Raw genomic sequence first — 18,701 nt, forward strand, 5'->3', positions numbered from 1 at the left:
AAAATTAAAATTTCTATAATTAGATTCAAAGTGTATTTCCAAATAGAAAATCATGCAATACAACAACTTGTTTCTTTTTGACCTATACAAAATTGTGAACATACCAAGAAGAAGACAAATTCTACCTCTTTCTATAGAAATAAATAATAATAAAGAATTTGAAGTAGAAAAAGTTTTAGACTCAAGATGGTGCTGAAATAAATTAGAATATCTTGTCTATTGGCACAAATATGATATTAGTGAATACACATGGGAGCCAGAAAAGAATCTTACAAATGCATCAAAGAAGGTGGAGGCTTTTCATCAATGACATCTATCAAAACTTAGATGAAGACCTTTCCTATAAAAAAATATTATTTTGTCAAGATCTAGACAAGATAACATTCTACTTTCTATCTTTGTAATAGCTCCTTTATATTTGTGATACTAAAAAGATGGAAAACCAAAAACTAGCGCATTTGACTCAAAAGCCTTCATATACTATTCTTCTAGATGAAACACTATAATTGTCACAACCTTCAAGACAACACAATCAAGATGAAGATCCTCAAAAATAACATGTTTTTTTTTTTAAATAAATTACGAGCTACAATGCATTTGGTATCATGACTTTGAAGGGACTTCCACTATTTGGTGATTTTATTAGAGGTAGGAATACCTTCTAACAATGTTTCAAATATTTTATTTTAAAAAAGTTATAAAGGTCTCAATAATGATCAAATAACTAGAAAGTATTCTTACTTTGATATGAACAATACTATTGATGGTTGAGAGATCCTATCAACCAACTTTGAAAAGAATAAAGATCAAAGTATGTGGCAAAAATAATTTGCTACACCTTGGATTTCTTCAACGCATGATAATCACTTCTTGTGGAACTTGTCTCTAGAAGGGAGGGTCATATCATGGACATACACATGTAAACCAATAGTTGTCATGGACATACACATGTAGGCCAATAATTACATGTATAAATAGGTAGAAGTAAGTAAAAATAGATAAAAGTAAGTTAATTCTATAATATTTGCTATAAAAGCTTCCTAGAAGCTTGATGGATGCTATGTTGACTTTATAGGTATCTTTAATTGATTTTTTGGATTAGAAACATGGTTAACAAGTTGGCCATGTGCCACACATGTTGTTAGCTTGAACACCAAGCTAACTATGTGGCCCACATGTAGAAAAACTTGCCTTCTAAGTCAAGGCATGTGTCCTACAAAGTGTTAGGGACATAATCCTTAGAACCTTCTAGAGACAAGTTTCTAGAACCTTCTAGAAGCAAGTCTTTGGAACCTTCTAGAAGCTTCTTAGTTGGTAGAAGATATTAGGGACATAGTCCTTAGAACCTTCTAGAGATAATTTTTTTAAAACCTTCTAGAAGCAAATCTCTGGAACCTTCTAGAAGCTTCATAGTTGGTAGAAGTTGCTTGAGAAGCTTCTTAAATAGAAGTATATATTGGAATCGAGGCTGAAGAGTTCTTCAATCTCGACAAACACATCTCTTGGAGCTCTAGCTCACCTCTCTAGTGTTGTTCTCATCTTATTAATCTAGTTCTTACCAGTTCTTCTTGAACTTCTTATTAGATCTCGAGTCTGTATTTCTATGTCCGTGATAGTTTGTCGAGACTCCACTCACCTCAGATATCAGAGCTAGTTTCTTCTTTATTAGAGTGTGGATTACTCCTTTGCTTGGAAGTGTACTAGCATTTTAGAGGTTGCGAATTACCCTTCTCTAAACTGATACTTCTTTTGTTACAATATTGGAGTCTTATTCTTCTTGAAGAGAGTGGATTATCCATTTTCTTGAAGCTCTTAAGGCATTTTAGAGGTTGCAGAGTACCCTCCTCTAAACCAATATTGTCTTCTTGTAGAGTCATTTCTGTCCTTCTCTCAAAATGGCCGGGGGCCAAGACATTAGTATGACGGAAAGTTCGGAGTCCAAATTGGATGCTATCATGAATGCCCTCACTACGTTATCGCAAAGAACTGCAGAGATTGAAGGAGTCGTGGCAAGGCTTCATAATGATAGAGCATCTGGGATGGCATAATCTAGGTTGCACCAGCCTCAAACTTCTACACTTGGAGAAGCAACTTTGCCTCAGGTTCGACAAGCACCGTTGATTCTACAATATAAGGAGCCCCAAGTTAGCCTTCCGGACAAGTTCGATGGTACGCATTCCAAGTTTCGAGGATTCATCAACCAAATCAACTTGATAACAGTTTTACAGCCCGAACGCTATCCAACAGAGGAGTCACATGTTGAACTTGTTGGAATCTTACTTACAGGGCAAGCTCTATCATGGTTTGCTCCTTTGTTTGAGAAACGATTGTCCATACTAAACAACTTTGAAACCTTTTTGGAGGCATTTGCGGAAGCATTTGGTGAACATGACAAGGTTCGATGGCCTACAATAAAGACCGGTCACTACAATAAGGGATGCGCTTTACATCAGTCTATTCATCGGACTTCAGGCAATTAGCATGCGACATCAATTGGAATGAAGAAGCATTGATGAGTCAATTCTATTGGAGTTTAAGGGACGATGTGAAGGATTTGCTGTTAACTCTTCCTGATCCACAAATGCTTAACGAAGCTATTAGCCAAGCTGTGAAGTACAATAACCGCCTATTCCAATGCCACCAAGACCAACGTTCAAGACAACATATAGCTCGCCACACCCTAATTATGTCGGCAAGCAGCATGAATTCACATTCAGAGGTAGAAGACATGTAAATTGATGCGGTACGTATCAAATTCCTTACTCTAGAAGAAAAAAAGTGGTGTATGGAAGAAGGTCTATGCTTGTATTGCGGTGAAGAAGGCCACAAAGTAAGAAACTAACCCAAGAAGCAAAATTGACATATTATCAAGACTAGGGACACATTTATTCAGGAAAACGAGGATGCCCAGCCACAATAGGAACCGTGCGGTTGGACAGTGAAATATTGCAACAACAACCAGGTTCCTTTCTTTCTGCTCAACCTGCCCTTTGTTTTATAATCCCTTTGCTTAATGGCCCTCAGAAACTGAGAACCTTAGCATTATTAGATTCAAGAGCATCTGCTTGTTTCTTAGACGAAGAATTTGTGAAGCATCATAAGATCTCTTTAGTATAAAAATCCAAACCTGTTCATGTTGAGGTCATAGATGGACGACCTTTATTGTCTAATAGTGTCACCCATGAATCAGAACCTAGAGAAGTAACGTTTAAGGACCATAGTAGTCATATTATTTTCAATATTATTAGAATCTCATCAAATCCTATTATTCTTGGTCTTTCTTGGTTAGAAAAGCATAACCCATCCATAGATTGGAAGTTGCGGAAGATGACCTTTCCCACAAAACCACCCAAGAGCAAACCTAGTAGAAAACCCCGAATAGAGAAATTCTTATTTATTGGAGCAAGAACATTTATAAGATCGTCCAAGGAAGGCACATCATTTTTCATTTATGCGGCTCCAACTACCGGGGAGAAGAACTTGACAACAAGTATACCGGAGCAATATAAGGATTTTAAAGACGTGTTTCAAAAGAAAAATGCAGACATGCTACCGGAACACAGACCATATGATTGTGCCATAGACTTACAGGAAGGAGCACAACTGCCTTTTGGCCCAATCTACAATCTATCGCAGACGGAGTTGGCGAAGTTGCGGAAGTACATCAACGAGAATCTAGCCAAGAACTTCATCCATCATTCAAAATCGTCAGCTAGAGCACCCATCTTATTTGTGAAGAAGAAAGATGGCTCATTGCGGATGTGCGTGGACTATCGAGGCCTCAACAAGGTAACAAAGAAGAATCGTTACCCATTATCCTTGATTTCTGGTCTATTAGAACAACTTGGACGTGCAAGGATTTTTACAAAAATTGATCTAAGGGGAGCTTACAACCTCGTATGAATCAAGGAAGGAGATGAGTGGAAGACAACATTCCATACAAGGTATGGCCATTTTGAGTATAATGTCATGTCCTTTGGTCTTACTAATATTCCAGCGGTCTTTCAACATATAATGAATGACATTTTTCGAGAGTACCTTGACGATTTTGTTGTCATCTATTTGAATGATATTTTGATATTCTCCAAAAATGAGGAAGAACATAAAAAGTATGTTTGTTTGGTCTTGGAGAAACTACGCGAGCGAGGACTATATGCCAAGTTAGAGAAGTGTTTATTTCATCAAATAGAGATGGAGTTTTTGGAGTTCGTTGCGACTACAAAAGGCTTCAAGATGGAGCCCAAGAAGGTAGAAGCAATCGTGTCTTAGGAGGTTCCGAAGACGGTGAGAGACGTACAATACTTTCTTGACTTTGCCAACTTCTATCGAATCTTCATCAAGCATTATTCTCAAGTTGCTGCTCCTCTCACTCGGTTGACATGCACGGATAAGCTGGAATAGGGACCTCTAGCGGAGAAGGTGTTTCAAGACTTGAAGACCGCATTTACTACTACTCCAATCTTGGCACATCCAGACTTTACAAAGGCCTTTTATTTAGAAATTGATGCTTCGGATTTTGCTTTGAGAGCTGTACTTTCATTAATGGGAGAAGACAAGAAGCTCCATCCTTTTGCATTCTATTCTCGAAAGTTCTTTGCTACTGAAATCAATTATGAGATCCATGATAAGGAACTTCTTGCTATAGTAGATTCTTTCCAAGAATGGCATCATTTTCTTGAAGGAGCTGCATACCCAGTGATTGTATACATAGATAACAAGAATTTTGAGTATTTCATGTCTGCTTGAGTTCTAAATTGACGTCAAGCTCGATGGAGTATGTTGCTATCTAGGTTTGATTTTGTTATCACTTATGGACCTGAAAAGGAGCAAGGACTATCTGATGCCTTATCCAGGAGATTGTACCTTGTATCAAAGGCTGGAGAAGCAGCGTTTGATGAACAATGAACGACGTTGTTGAAGCCAGAGTAATTTTGGCTTTGCACTACTATTGTGCCAATTGATGTTGACTTCTTGAATCAGGTACGTGCCACGACCATTAAAGATTCAATAGCCATTAATATCAAGCAGCGTGCCAATGACGATAAATTCAAGGTGGAGGAAGATCTTTTATACTTTGAGGAGTGGTTGTATATCCCAAAAGGACCAACACGACTCCAAGTTCTTCAATCTCGCCACGATTTTCTAGCTGCGGGACATTTTGGATTCAACAAGTCCTTGGAGCTTATTTTTCGAGATTTTTGGTGGCCCCAAATGTGGAAGGATGTAAAAGATTTTGTCCTCTCTTGCGACATATATTCAAGATCCAAGAATCCTCGGCATCGTCCTTATGGACTCCTACAGCCATTGTCGATTTTATGTCGACCATGGTCTTCAGTTTCCATGGACTTCATCACAGACCTTCCATCATCGAACTCATTTGACAGCATCTTTGTCATGGTAGATTGGCTTACAAAGATGGCTCGCTTTATTCCTTGCAAGAAGACATCATCCAGTGAAGTCATAGCAAGGCTCTTTCTCGATAATGTGTATCGATATCATGGACTACCAGATGATATCATATCAGATCGAGGAATCTAGTTCGTATCAAAGTTTTGGAGATCTCTTTTTGAGATACTGAAGGTGGATACCAAGCTTTCTTCGACTTTTCATCCTCAAACTGACGACCAAACGGAACGAGTAAATCAAGTCTTGGAACAATACTTACGATGCAGCATCAACTATCAGTAAGACAATTGGACCACATATCTGTTGCTAGCCGAATTTGCATATAACAACACCTTCCATGGGTTGATTCAATACACACCATTCTTTTCAAACTATGGATATCATCCGAAGCTTGATTTATTGAATCCATCAACAAATAACAATCCAGTAGCTGAAGGATTTGCGAAACAACTATCAGAGCTTCAAAATATATTGAAGCTTCAATTACAATCCGCTCAAGAATTCTACAAGGCGTCTGCAGATAGATTTCAGAATCAAGCACCTACTTTCAAAATTAGAGATAAAGCATGGCTTTTTTGATGGAATATCAAGACCAAGGGACCATGTGATAAGTTGGACTATCCAAGATTGGGACCATTTATCATCCAGAAGCAAATCAATCCAATGGAGTACCATCTGGAATTATCGGCTTCTATGAAGGTACATCCAATCTTTCATGTTTCTCTGTTAGAGCCTTATCGAGAGTCGTCTTTTCTTGGAAGAGTACAATGTTCGCCACCTAATATTGAGATTGAGAACCACGAGGAATACGAGGTTGAAAAGATACTAGATTCATGGTGAAGGTGGGAAAGTTGGAGTATCTTGTTCATTGGTGCGGCTATGACATTAATGAGCGAACATGTAAGCCTGCTGAAAATCTTGCCAATGCGCCACAAAAGGTACAAGAGTTTCACCAACAACATCATCATAAACCTAAGTCAGTTTGACGATAGCTTCCTTCTAAAGCTTGCTCACCCAAGAATATAAGAAAGGAGGAGAGCATAACCAAAATTTGTAGTTGATATAGTTATTTTCTCCAAGATAAAATAGAATTTTTTCAGTAGCCATAGTTTGGTCTTCTGATATGGATAGCCAAGAGATAGATACTATGCCAGTCAGATTATCTCAACCGACTAGCTCACGAAGGTGACCCCGAGATGAAGAACCGCCTACACCACGACGACGACGGAGGATACCGAGTAACCGATCACTGGTGATTGTATTTGAGTTTGAGCCTACTTACGATGGTCAGCCAGAAGGCATGTTTGCAGGACAATTTCATAATGAAGACACGGAAGTTCATGCTTGGTCAGAAGTTGAAGGAGTGGGCCACTACCATTGGCTTCAAGGACCGATAAACCACTTGCCTCGTGAACAATAGTTGGAGTTCATAGCAGACATTATACGACAGATCTTCATTTTCTTGCGTTGGTACTGATCAATAACATTACTTCTCAGAGACCTCGAAGCTTAAGGAGGGGGTGATGTTAGGGACATAATCCTTAGAACCTTCTAGAGACAAGTTTCTAGAACCTTTTAGAAGCAAGTCTCTGGAACCTTCTAAAAGCTTCTTAGTTAGTAGAAGATATTAGGGACATAGTCCTTAGAACCTTCTAGAGATAAGTTTCTAGAACCTTCTAGAGATTAAGCCATAACTTACGTAAGAATGAGTAAGAACGTAAGTTAAAAAAGAAATGATTCTCTTTTTTAACTTTGTCGATGCTTCTTTTTTAACAATACTCCTTCATCAACTGATAATAACAGTGTGTAACCTTGCACTCTTAAAAGACTGCTCAAAACTCATAAATTCCATCCAACACCAGGAATAACAGACTTCACTCCAACCAATCTGGATTCACAAAATTTTTGTAATCACAGACTTCCTTTGTCCAAAACACACACAACTCTAAATAAACAACAATCGTAATCTTCCATCCATAATCAATCTTCCAATAACTTTTCATATAATTCAATCACATAATACTCCAATTAAATAATCAATAACTCATAAATCAATCTCTGATTTATTCCACAGACTCACTTCTCAGTATTTAGAAACTATCCATTACTCTTCAATAACAAAAAAAATAAAGAAAACAAAGACGTAGCACCAAGCTTAACCCCGGTCCATGACTATCACAGTCTGGCCTCCAACAAACTTCTACAACTCTTATATAATTGCTATTGATTCCTAGATCTTAACCATAATCCTATAATAACCACTTTTAATAACTAAATCAACCATCTGTTCTCTTGAACTGACTATTCTATGGACTATTAATCTATTATACCAATATCTTATAAAAATGAACTAATATCTATTCTACACTATATTTCATAAAGATGTCATCATGTAAATCTTTTTGTGCCATATATATAAAAAAATCAAAATTAGATTTGTATAAATAAATGTGAGTCCCATTATGGCCCACATCTATATTTGTACTATTTATGTGTTGAAAATTGGACTTCATTGGCTCCATTAAACCACTTATTTGAAATATAATTAAATATATATTGAAAGCAATAAATTATGTTACTAAATTTTATAATTCTAAATTTTATGCACTTTTATACAAATCATATAGAATATAACTTGCATTACCTAATAATATAATTTTATTGATCAATTAAAACAATTATGATTCTATGTTATTATATTAAGTATATTCTTCTTTGAAAATGCATTGGTGTGATATGATACAATTTTCTATTTGGAAATACATTGGATATTTAATTGTAGAGAATTTAACTTTTACTTATTGAATAAGTTCCAAAAAATAACATTTTCTTATTATAAAGGCCAAAAAAATACAATAGTATCTAAAGAAATTTTATTGATAAAAACTTTTTATATTTAAAAAGTTTTATACATAAGGCTTTTTAAAATACCTAGAAATGTCTTAATATCCTTTGCTACACCAAATCATAATTAACTTTTTGATTTCCTATAAGCTTAAAGAAAATCCATAATCCTCTTATAAATATCCATCTTTATATCATAATTTTTTCATAGCTCTATATTTCCATCTTTAACATATATATAAAGTCTTGGTTCCCAAAAATCCCTTTTACTTGCATAAAATGTCCAAATTGTAGCAAAATCCCTTCAAAATATTTTTCTCCCACAAAAGATTTTTTTTTCTAAATTTTAGAAATTCATATCTCTTCATCCAATTGCTTAATTTTTTTTTTCAAATTTCTAGTTAATATAGATTTTATTTTTAAGCTTTATCATAAAAAATAAACTATAAATCTACTACTAATAATTTGGCATCTTAGAAACCTTAATAAGTGCTTTAAATCCTAATTTACAAGCACCTTAATACTATTTTTTCTATATCTCAAAAATAAAAAAATTTAAATGCCACAAAAATTTGTGTATAAAATAAATTAACATAAAAATACACATTCTTAGAAATTTTTAGTCAAAATCTTATCAAATTGCTTAAAATATGGCTTAAAACACAACCAATACTAAATCGGATCACTTACTGTCTTTAGGTTATAAGTGCTGACTTCAACTTCCTATAACTTCTTTGTTTTAGCTTAGAATTCATCAAATAATACATGAAAATTATAGCCAAAAAAATGTTCTTTCCAACTCTAATAGTCGTTCCTTTATTACATTCCGTATGTGCATGTTATATCCAAAAGAGTGACAGTAAGTATAAAACCCACACTTTAGCTTTGAGTGTCTAATTCTTTCTCATAAAAACTCCAAATTATCCAAAATTTTCACCAAAACCATATCCAAAAATCTAAGCTCTTTTATACTAGCCTTTTATGTTCAACTTTCCTCAAAATAATAACCCGAATCCCTGATAAGGCCTCAAACAACCTTCTTGGAGTCCATTAGGCATGCCTTTTGGCCTATAGTAATGGATTTTTTTATCATACATCTTCATTCATCATATGGATGCCTAAACTACTCTTTTTGCTACCAAAATTTCTTTTCAATCCTTTTTCTTGTAAGATTTATATAATATACGCCCTAAATACTAAATAAAAGAAACAAAGTAAGATTTCAAAAGTTACCAATGTCTGATAAAGGTGGCTCTAAATGTATATAAACTATTATCAATATAAAATCAACCTCAATAATAGTCTTTTTAAACAACAACTTTAAATTAGTAATCTAACCATATTTTGTGACTAATTAAAATTTAATAATGTGGCTCTATCCACATTGTATAATAAATTATATATTAAATATTTATGTACATTATTTTCACATAATAGCCAAACTACAACATGATACCATGCACTTAGCTGTGGAAGGTAAATAATAATAGAAAAACAATTCTAACAAGTCTAATAGAGTCTTAAATAAACTTCAAGTAATCTCTAATAATCTAATCAAATTTTAACCTATTTAAATAAATTTAAAAAAAGCCCCAAAAGGAATACAAAAAATCCTAAAAAAGTATTAAAAATATAAATCTTTATATAATCCTAATTAAATCCTTGTTTTAATCTTAATCAAACTTTAGGTCAAATCTTGATTGGAATTTTAGTTGAATCTTAATCAAAGCCTTAGTCAAATCTTAATAAAATCTTAATGAATTCCTAAATTTTAAACAAATCCTACACAAGTTTTAGATTAAATTTTAAGTAAATCCTAATTTTAACCAAATCTTAGACCAAATTCCAAACCAAATCTTAATCAAACCTTAGATCTTCAACAAATCTTAATAAATCCTATAATAAAATAGAACTACAATAATTAATGATCAAACCATTGATATCAATTCAAAGGTTGTACATTCTTAATATCTTAATAAAGAAGAAGCACAAAAAAGATGAAATCAGTTGCACTTATCAATTAAGAAAAATATAAGATAATCCAATTGGATATTAGGTAGCCTCTTACTCCAATCTAAATGTTGAATTTCTAGTACTAATGTCTCCTTCTTAAATAATTGAATTACTCTCAAATTTTATTGAAAATTTTAGAAATTAAGTCTAGTATCTATACAAAAAAAAAAAATTAATCCAATTTATAGATTACTGAAGATTTTAGAAATACTTACTAATCCTCAAACTCCAATTTTTGAAACCTCAATCTGTAAAAGTCTTCATATATTTTGATCTAACTGTCAAGGACAAAAACTCGATGAAAAAAAAATTCAGATAGGTGAGCCTTCACTCAAAGAGAGGTTAAAAAATATATATAAACAAGTATATATATTGAAAGAGAACCTGGAATGGCTATTACTAAAAGACAAGAAAACTAGAGACCTTTGAAATTAGACTAGAAGCAAGAAAGGAGTTGACAAGAGTGAAGAAGCCTTCACTCTTGTCTCGATATATACTATCTAACTAGGAGCTACGTGACAACGTTCTATAGGACCTCCAATATGTGTTGACTTTGTAGGACACATGCCTTGACTTACAAGATAAGTTTTTCTATATATGGGCCACATAGTTAGCTTGATCTTCAAGCTAACAACATGTGTGGCACATGGCCAACTTGTTGACGACGTTTCTAATCCAAAAAGTCAATTAAAGACACCTATGAAGTCAAAGCAGTGTCTATTAAGCTTCTAGGAAGCTTCCAAATTAAATACTATAGAATTAACTTACTTTTACTTATTTTTACTTACTTCTACCTATTTGTATATATAATTACTAGCTTACATGATTATATTCGTGACATTATCCCCATTCTAGGAACGAGTTCCACGAGGAGCAGTCATCATATGTTGAAAAAATCTATGATGCGATGAATTGTATTCGCCACATATTTTGATCTTTGTTCTCTTCGAAGATGATTGATAGGACCTCTCAACCATCACTAGAGTCCCATACCAAGGCAAGAAGACCACCCAGTTATTTGATGATTATTGAGGCCTTCATAACTTCCTTCGAATAGGATATTTGGAATACCATCAGGAGTTGTTCCTACCTCTAGCACAATAACCAAACATCGAGAGTCCCTTTCCAAATTGTGATACCAAACGCGTTGTATCTCGCCATCTATTTGAAGAAGAACATGTCGTTCTTGAAGATCTTCATCTCGATTGCATCGTCTTGAAGGTTATGAGAATCGTAATATTTTGTCCGACAGGTCAGCAAATGAAGGCTCTTGAGTCGAATCCGCTGGTTGTTGGTTCTCCATCTATTGAACGTTGTCATGTTGTAACACGTCTATATAATGAAAATATAAATGAAGAAGACTTATTAATATTTAGTCACCTTGGGTTTTACAAGCGATGGCCAATTCCAGTGCAAATACTGAGAGGCCAAGTTCAGTCATCCCGTTAGTCAGCCGGGGCATACTCACCGGTAATGAAATGCTCTGTTAGATTCCAATAACGGGAGTTAGCAGAAAGAAAAAAGACCAATTCAACAATGGGTGAGTCTGGTTCGAAGAGCAAATTGGATCCAATTTCAGAAGACCTCGAATCCAGGTCCTATTACAGGCCTCTTATCCAATATGAGACCTGACTTGGTCGGACAACCCTATGTAGTCTGATTACGGGCTTCGATTTCGTTTCAAGTTGATCCGATTCTTTGTACCATTCCGGGAACGTCCTTCCGATAAAAAGATCTCTTAAAGGCAAAAATAGGAGGAAGAAATCTCCGTTGGCTGTTCTAATTTAGGGAATCCAAGGCGGAAGAATAGGATCTTCTCAGGATTAAAGGCGAGGATAGGTTAAGAAATAAAGAAGGGGAGAATTAGGATTTTAAAGGTCGGAGAGCTAGCTTCATGCTTCGAGGGGGAAAAAAGATAGAGAATTGGGATTTTTTTTTCATAGGGTTTTGGGAAGACTGAGGCAATCGTTGCTGAAAGTCAGTGTTATACTAGTAAATCAGGATTTTAATGAAGTGGGTGTGATTACTCTTGACTGTTTTGTGAAATCGAAGTTACGTCTGTGATTGAAGAATTAAAAGGGTGTCTATAGGATTGAGTATGCGGAGTGAATGAAAATTTTTGGGTTAATCTAACAAGACAATCAGTGAGTACAAGGTCATGAGTATAAAGCGGTATTGGAGATTAGTAGATTGGGTTGTTCGAGGTTCTCTGTAACATCTAGAGACCTACCGGCAGGGGCAAAAGGATTTCGGCGAGCAATCGAATGACATCCGTATAGATTTACGGTATATTCTTACAATCGTTTATATTACAACAGTCAAAAACCGATAGATTGCTTGAATATTAGCGAATCTCCATACTACCTTCTACAGCCAAACGTCCGGTGCATTCTTGTGCAGGAAAGCACATAATACGACATAAGTAGTGAACCCGACGTGAAAGCTTGAGGTAGAAGGTATTAGATTTTGTTTCATTTTATTTTTATTTTTATGGAGAACAAAAATAAAAATTTTGAAGGATCTTTGGGAGGAGTTTCTGGTGGGGGTTCTTCTAAAGGACAAGGTATGCACATGGATCCGTCTATTGCTAGTATGTTTCAAGCCTTCTCATTATTAATGCAGCAACAAAGTAATGATCAAAAAGGAAGCTTTGGCAACCAAAGCATTACAAGCAGTGGTCAATAAAATTGATCAATTTGATGGAAGAAATATTTCAAGGTATTTAAGATGTTATGTTCATGAAATGGAATTAAATCGGGTTTCTAAGAAGAAAATGGTTGAATTATTTGGACTTGCCATGATACCGGAGTTAAGAGACCATATTACATCGATTACGGATCATTATAGGAATTCAAGGGAGGTTTTTTCACATACATTGAAAGACGAATATTTCTTGGAAGATGCTAATTGCGTTACTAAGAAGCTGTTTCTGGAATGGATTGAACGGCCCAATAAGAATTTGCAAGTAACAGAGCTACTAAGGGAATTTGAGAGGAAGTACTCTCAATTGTCGAAGGTAGAAAAATTGACATTGGAGCCGAACAAAGTTGATCTATTTCTTCAAGCTCCTGATGGAGAATTACAAGGAAAATTAGAACTCCTTTTTGAAGACAAAGAAGAAGATGAAGGATTGACAACAAAGAGGAAGAACGTTGAAGATGCGGTGGGGTTGCTTACAAAAAGAGAAAGGAGGAAGGATAGGAGCAATATTCCAAAAACAGTACAAGCACCCAAAGCTCCAGTACGTACAACACCACCGACAATGCCTACAGTTCAACCTTCGACATCCTTGTCAAAGAAAGCAGATATCGGTATGGAAGAAATTATACGAGGAATGCGAGATCTTCAAATCAAATTGGCAAGACTTGAAGAGAATACTTCTATAAACAATTCGAAGAATGTTTCAAAACAAGGATATGTACAAAGATGCATTTGGTGTGATGATGCTTCACACACTAGAAAAGATTGCAATGAATTTAATAATATGATACGGCAGGGAATTATTTGCTGGAAAGATGGGAAGATAGCATTGAAAGGTAGGGAGGATCTTCTTCAAACCAATTTTGGCAAGGGAGGAATGAGAGCATTGGTTCAAGATTACTTAAAAGAGTATGAAACAATAGCACGAGAAAGTGCAAGTTATGGTGCTAGAGTAGATGATGACCTTGGTGGAAGTATAGAAATTAGTGAGTTTTGGGCTTCTACCATTTCTACAAAGCAAGAAGGGAAATTACCTCAAGAAGCATTATTGAGGACTGCAGCTACAATACGAGGTGCAACAAGTTGGGAGGATCCTGTTGAGTCTCTTTCAATTCATGCATATATTGCTAAGAGCCAACATGAAGCTTTGATGGAAGAAAAAAGACGAGGAAATTTTGATGATACTAGAGAAGGAAATCTTTTAAAAGGCAAACTCGAGGAGACAAGGCTCGGGAAGCAGCTTCATAAGAATTGCCTGTAAAGGATACCTCAGCATCATTGGGAGAAAAAACAACGGAGACAAAAGATAAGGGCAAATCAATTGCTTATAAGCTACTTTCTGACATTGAAGCGGCAACAAATTTGAAAGGGGTGTTGGAAGAACGTATATTAAATGTTAAGGTGGAATTCACATTGAAAGAAGTTTTGGGAATTGCAAAGAAGGAGTTTCATGATGTTATCATTGACAACATTAAGCAAAAGAGGCAATTAATGGACGAAACTGGAATGAGTCATGGTATTGATGCAAGAATATATAAAGATGAAGAAGAGATTGATATTAGTTACAAGCAACCAACAAATGAAAAGAAAGGATATAATCAATGAGTACATTTCGAAGATTATAGTGATAAGGAAATAGAAACTTTGAGCCATTATATTCGAAAGTATTGGGCAAAGGCAACTACCGAGGTATTGGTGAAAGTAGGAAATATAGAAGAACCAATTGTTGCTTTGGTCGACCATGGTTCTGAAATAAATCTTATATCTAAAAATCTTTATAAGAAACAAAAATAGCCAATTAATATAGAACATGGATGGGCAATACGAGCAACTAATAACATATGGAGCAAATTATATGGAGCTTGTTCAGATGTCAAAATTCAGATTGGAGATGTTGCGACGGAGCAACATTTCTTTGTTCAAGATACAACATCTTATCCATTGATTTTAAGACAACCTTATATTACAACAATACGGATGGAAATAAAAGTACTTGACGATGGTTCTGCTTATGCAAGGATACGGAGTGAAGATGGGAGGAAAGCTGTACAATTTCTAACAGTACCTCCTAACCATGAACGGAATCGAGATAGGTTGAGGGAGAAACCATTGCCAAAGATTATTGAAGGATTTAAGGATTTTGGGGAGGTACCACTATAAAGCAAGATTATGGAGGTACAGAAGAGGAGATAATCTTGCGAGATGAAGGTGCCTTTGATGCGAGTTTTATTGATATTTTGGAGAATGGAAATATTATGTATAAGAAAGTTGATGATTTTAAAAGAAAAGAAAGAAAAAGATTATATAATATTGAAGGAGAATTATACAAGTTAGGTACGCAACAAGAAGATGAAAGTGATTTGGATAATGAAGGTAATGAAGACGAACTGGACAAAGATGTAGAGAATATATTATAAATCAAACAGCAATTGGATAAATTGGTACATATCGGAGGATGCACAGGTTCAGAGGAGGTGGATGTCATGTTGTAACACGAGTATACCGTGAAAATATAAAGAAAGGGGATTTTTATTAATGTTCAGTTACCTCAAATATTGGGAGCAACGACTGATTCGAGTGCCAATATTCAAGGGCTAGTTTCAGACACCCCGTCACAATCGGTCAAGTTATACTTACTAGTAACGAAATGCTCCATTCGAGTCCAATAGTGGGAGTCAACAGAATCGAAAGGACTAAATCGATGACTGAGCGAGCTTGACACGAAGGACCAATTTGATCCAATTATGGGAATATTCAGGTCTTACTACGGGCCTCTTAGCTAATATGAGACGTGAATTGGTCGGGCGCCTCAATGTGGTCCCGATTATGGGGATTTCGATTCCATTTCAGGCTGTCTTGTTCTCTGTGCCGTTTCAAGGAACGTTGTTTCCGAAAAAAGAACCTTTTAAAAGGCAAAAAATAGAAGAGAAAGCTCTGACGGTAGAGCCAATTCCAAATCTAAGATGGAAGATTGAAGAAATTCAGAGGCTAGGATTTGAAAGAGGGGAGAATTAGGGTTTTAAAGGTTGGAGAGCTAGCTTTATGCTTTGGGGGAAAAGACAAAGAATTGGGATTTTTTTCTATTCTTCATAAGGTTTTTAGAGAAGACAGAGGCAATCGTTGCTAAAAGTCAGTATTGTATTGGGGAACTGGATTTTATTTCGGAAAGAGAAAAAAAAAAAAAAAAAACATTTAGAAATGGTGAGGGTGGACGAGAGGATTCAGAGATTCGGGAATTAGGGAGGTTAAGAAAAAGGGAGGATACAAGGTTTTTAGATAGGGGTCAAAAAAGAGACCTCTTGCGATCAATGTTGAAAGGTCGATGTGTTGTACTAGTGAATCGGGGTTTTAATGAAGTGGGTGTGATTACTCTTGACTGTTTTGTGAAATCAAAGTTACGTCTATGATTGAAGAATTAAAAGGGTGTCTATAGGATTGAGTATGCGGAGTGAATGAAAATTTTTGGGTTAATCTAACAAGACAGTCAGTGGATATAAGGTCGTGAGTATAAAGTAGTATCGGAGATTAGCAGATTGGATTATTCGAGGTTCTCTGTAACATCTAGACACCTACCGGCTGGGGTAAAAAGGATTTCGGCGAGCAGTCGAAGGACATCCGTATAGATTTACGATATATTCTTGCAATCATTTATATTGCAACAGTCAAAAAATGATAGACTGCTTAAATATTAGCGAATCTCCATACTACCTCCTACAGCCAGATGCCCGATGCATTCTCAAGCAAGAAAGCACATAATATGACATAAGAAGCTATGAACAAGAATTGAAAGTAGAATGTTATCTTGCCTAGATATTGTTTCTTTTATAAAGAAGGTTTTCATCTTGATTTTAATGGATGTTGTCGATAAAAAGCTTCCACCGCCTTTGCTGCATTTGCATGATTCTTTATTGGCTCACATGTGCGTTCACTAATACCATATCTACGCCAATGGAAAAGATATTCTAATTTATTTTGGTGTCGCCTTAAATCTAAGACTTCTTCTACTTCAAACTCTTCATTATTCTCCACTTCTATAAGAGGAGGTGGAGCTTGTCATCTTCTTGGTATGTCCACTGCCTTGTATGGTTCAAGAAGAGACATGTGGAATACTGGATGGATTTTCATTGACTCCGGTAGATGTAAACGATATGCAATTGGATTGATTTGTGCAGAAATAGATAATGGTCCCAGCCTTCGATAGTCCAACTTGTCACAAGGATGAATGGTCTTGATATTGTGACAAAGTAGCCATATCTTATCATCCAAGACGAATGATGGTTATTCCTTTCAATAGACATTCGCATTGATCTTTTGTTATTCTTGAGCCTCTTTTAACTGCGCCTACATCGTTGCATGTAGCTCTGATAAATGAATTGTCAAATCTTTTGCAGCAGGATTATCAACTTTTGAAAAGTCAAAAGTATCAAGTCGTGGATGATAACCATAATTAGTAAAGAAAGGTGTTTGTTTTGTAGAAGAATGTATCGTATTATTGTAAACAAACTCTGCCAATGGCAAAAGAGTTGTCCAATCATCTTGTTGGTAATTAATGGTATATCTTTAATATTGCTCCAAAACTTGATTAACACGCACCGTTTGTCCATCAGTTTGAGGATGGAATGCCGAAGGTAGTTTTATATCCACTTTAAGAATCTTGAAAAGAGTCCGCCAAAATTTTGATACAAATTGAGTTCCCCTATCTGATATAATATCCTTGGATAATCCATGATAGCGATAGATATTGTCAAGAAAGAACTTAGCTGTTTCTTCACCTGTGATAGATTTTGTACATGATACAAAATGTGCCATCTTGGTAAAATGATCTACTATCACGAATATAGAGTCATAAGAACCTGAGATTGGAAGATCAGTGATGAAGTCCATGGAAACAGAAGATTATGGTTGTTCAAGAATGGGTAATGGCTGAAGAAGTCCAAAAGGTCGATGACGAGGAGTTTTCGAACTTCAGCAAATATCACATGATTATACAAAATCTTTAATTGCCTTCCACATTTGAGGCGACCAAAAATCCCTAGATATCAGCTCCAAAGTTTTATTATATCTAAAATGTCTTGCTGTTGGGAAGTCGTGACGAGCTTGAAGAATACGTAAACGTGCTTTTCCTTCTGGAACATATAGACGTCCTTCGAAATAGAGTAGGTTGTTCTTGAATTCAAATTTAGAGAGATCATGAGATTTAGAAGAATTATTCTTGATATCATGAATAAGAGGGTGTGAAGACATACTTAATTGAACTTGCTTAAGAAAAGTTAAATCAACAGTCAATGTTGATTTTATTGCTCGAAGATGAAATTGTTGTAGCTTCAAGAGAACCGTTCTTTGTTGCTCAAAAGCTGCATCTCTTTCTTTCGGTGCAAGATAAGAACGTCTAGACAAGGCATCAGATAAACCTTGTTGTTTTCTTGGCCGATAAGTGATGATGAACTCGAATCTTGATAAAGACATGCTCCAACAAGCTTGGCGACGATTTAATACGCGTGCTGACATAAAATATTCAAGGTTCTTGTGATCCATATATACGGTGACTAGAATAGAAGCGCCTTCTAGATAATGACGCTATTCTTGAAAAGAATCCACAATTACAAGAAGTTCTTTGTCGTGGATCTCATAATTGATTTCTGCTGTTGAGAATTTTCTTGAATGAAAGGCTACTGGATGAAGTTTGTCATCTGTTCCCATTTGTGATAAAACCGCACCTAGAGCAAAGTCTGATGCAT

This window comes from Physcomitrium patens, chromosome 12 (genome assembly GCF_059467195.1).
Source record: "Physcomitrium patens ecotype Gransden chromosome 12, ASM5946719v1, whole genome shotgun sequence".
NCBI classification, from domain to species: domain Eukaryota; kingdom Viridiplantae; phylum Streptophyta; class Bryopsida; order Funariales; family Funariaceae; genus Physcomitrium; species Physcomitrium patens.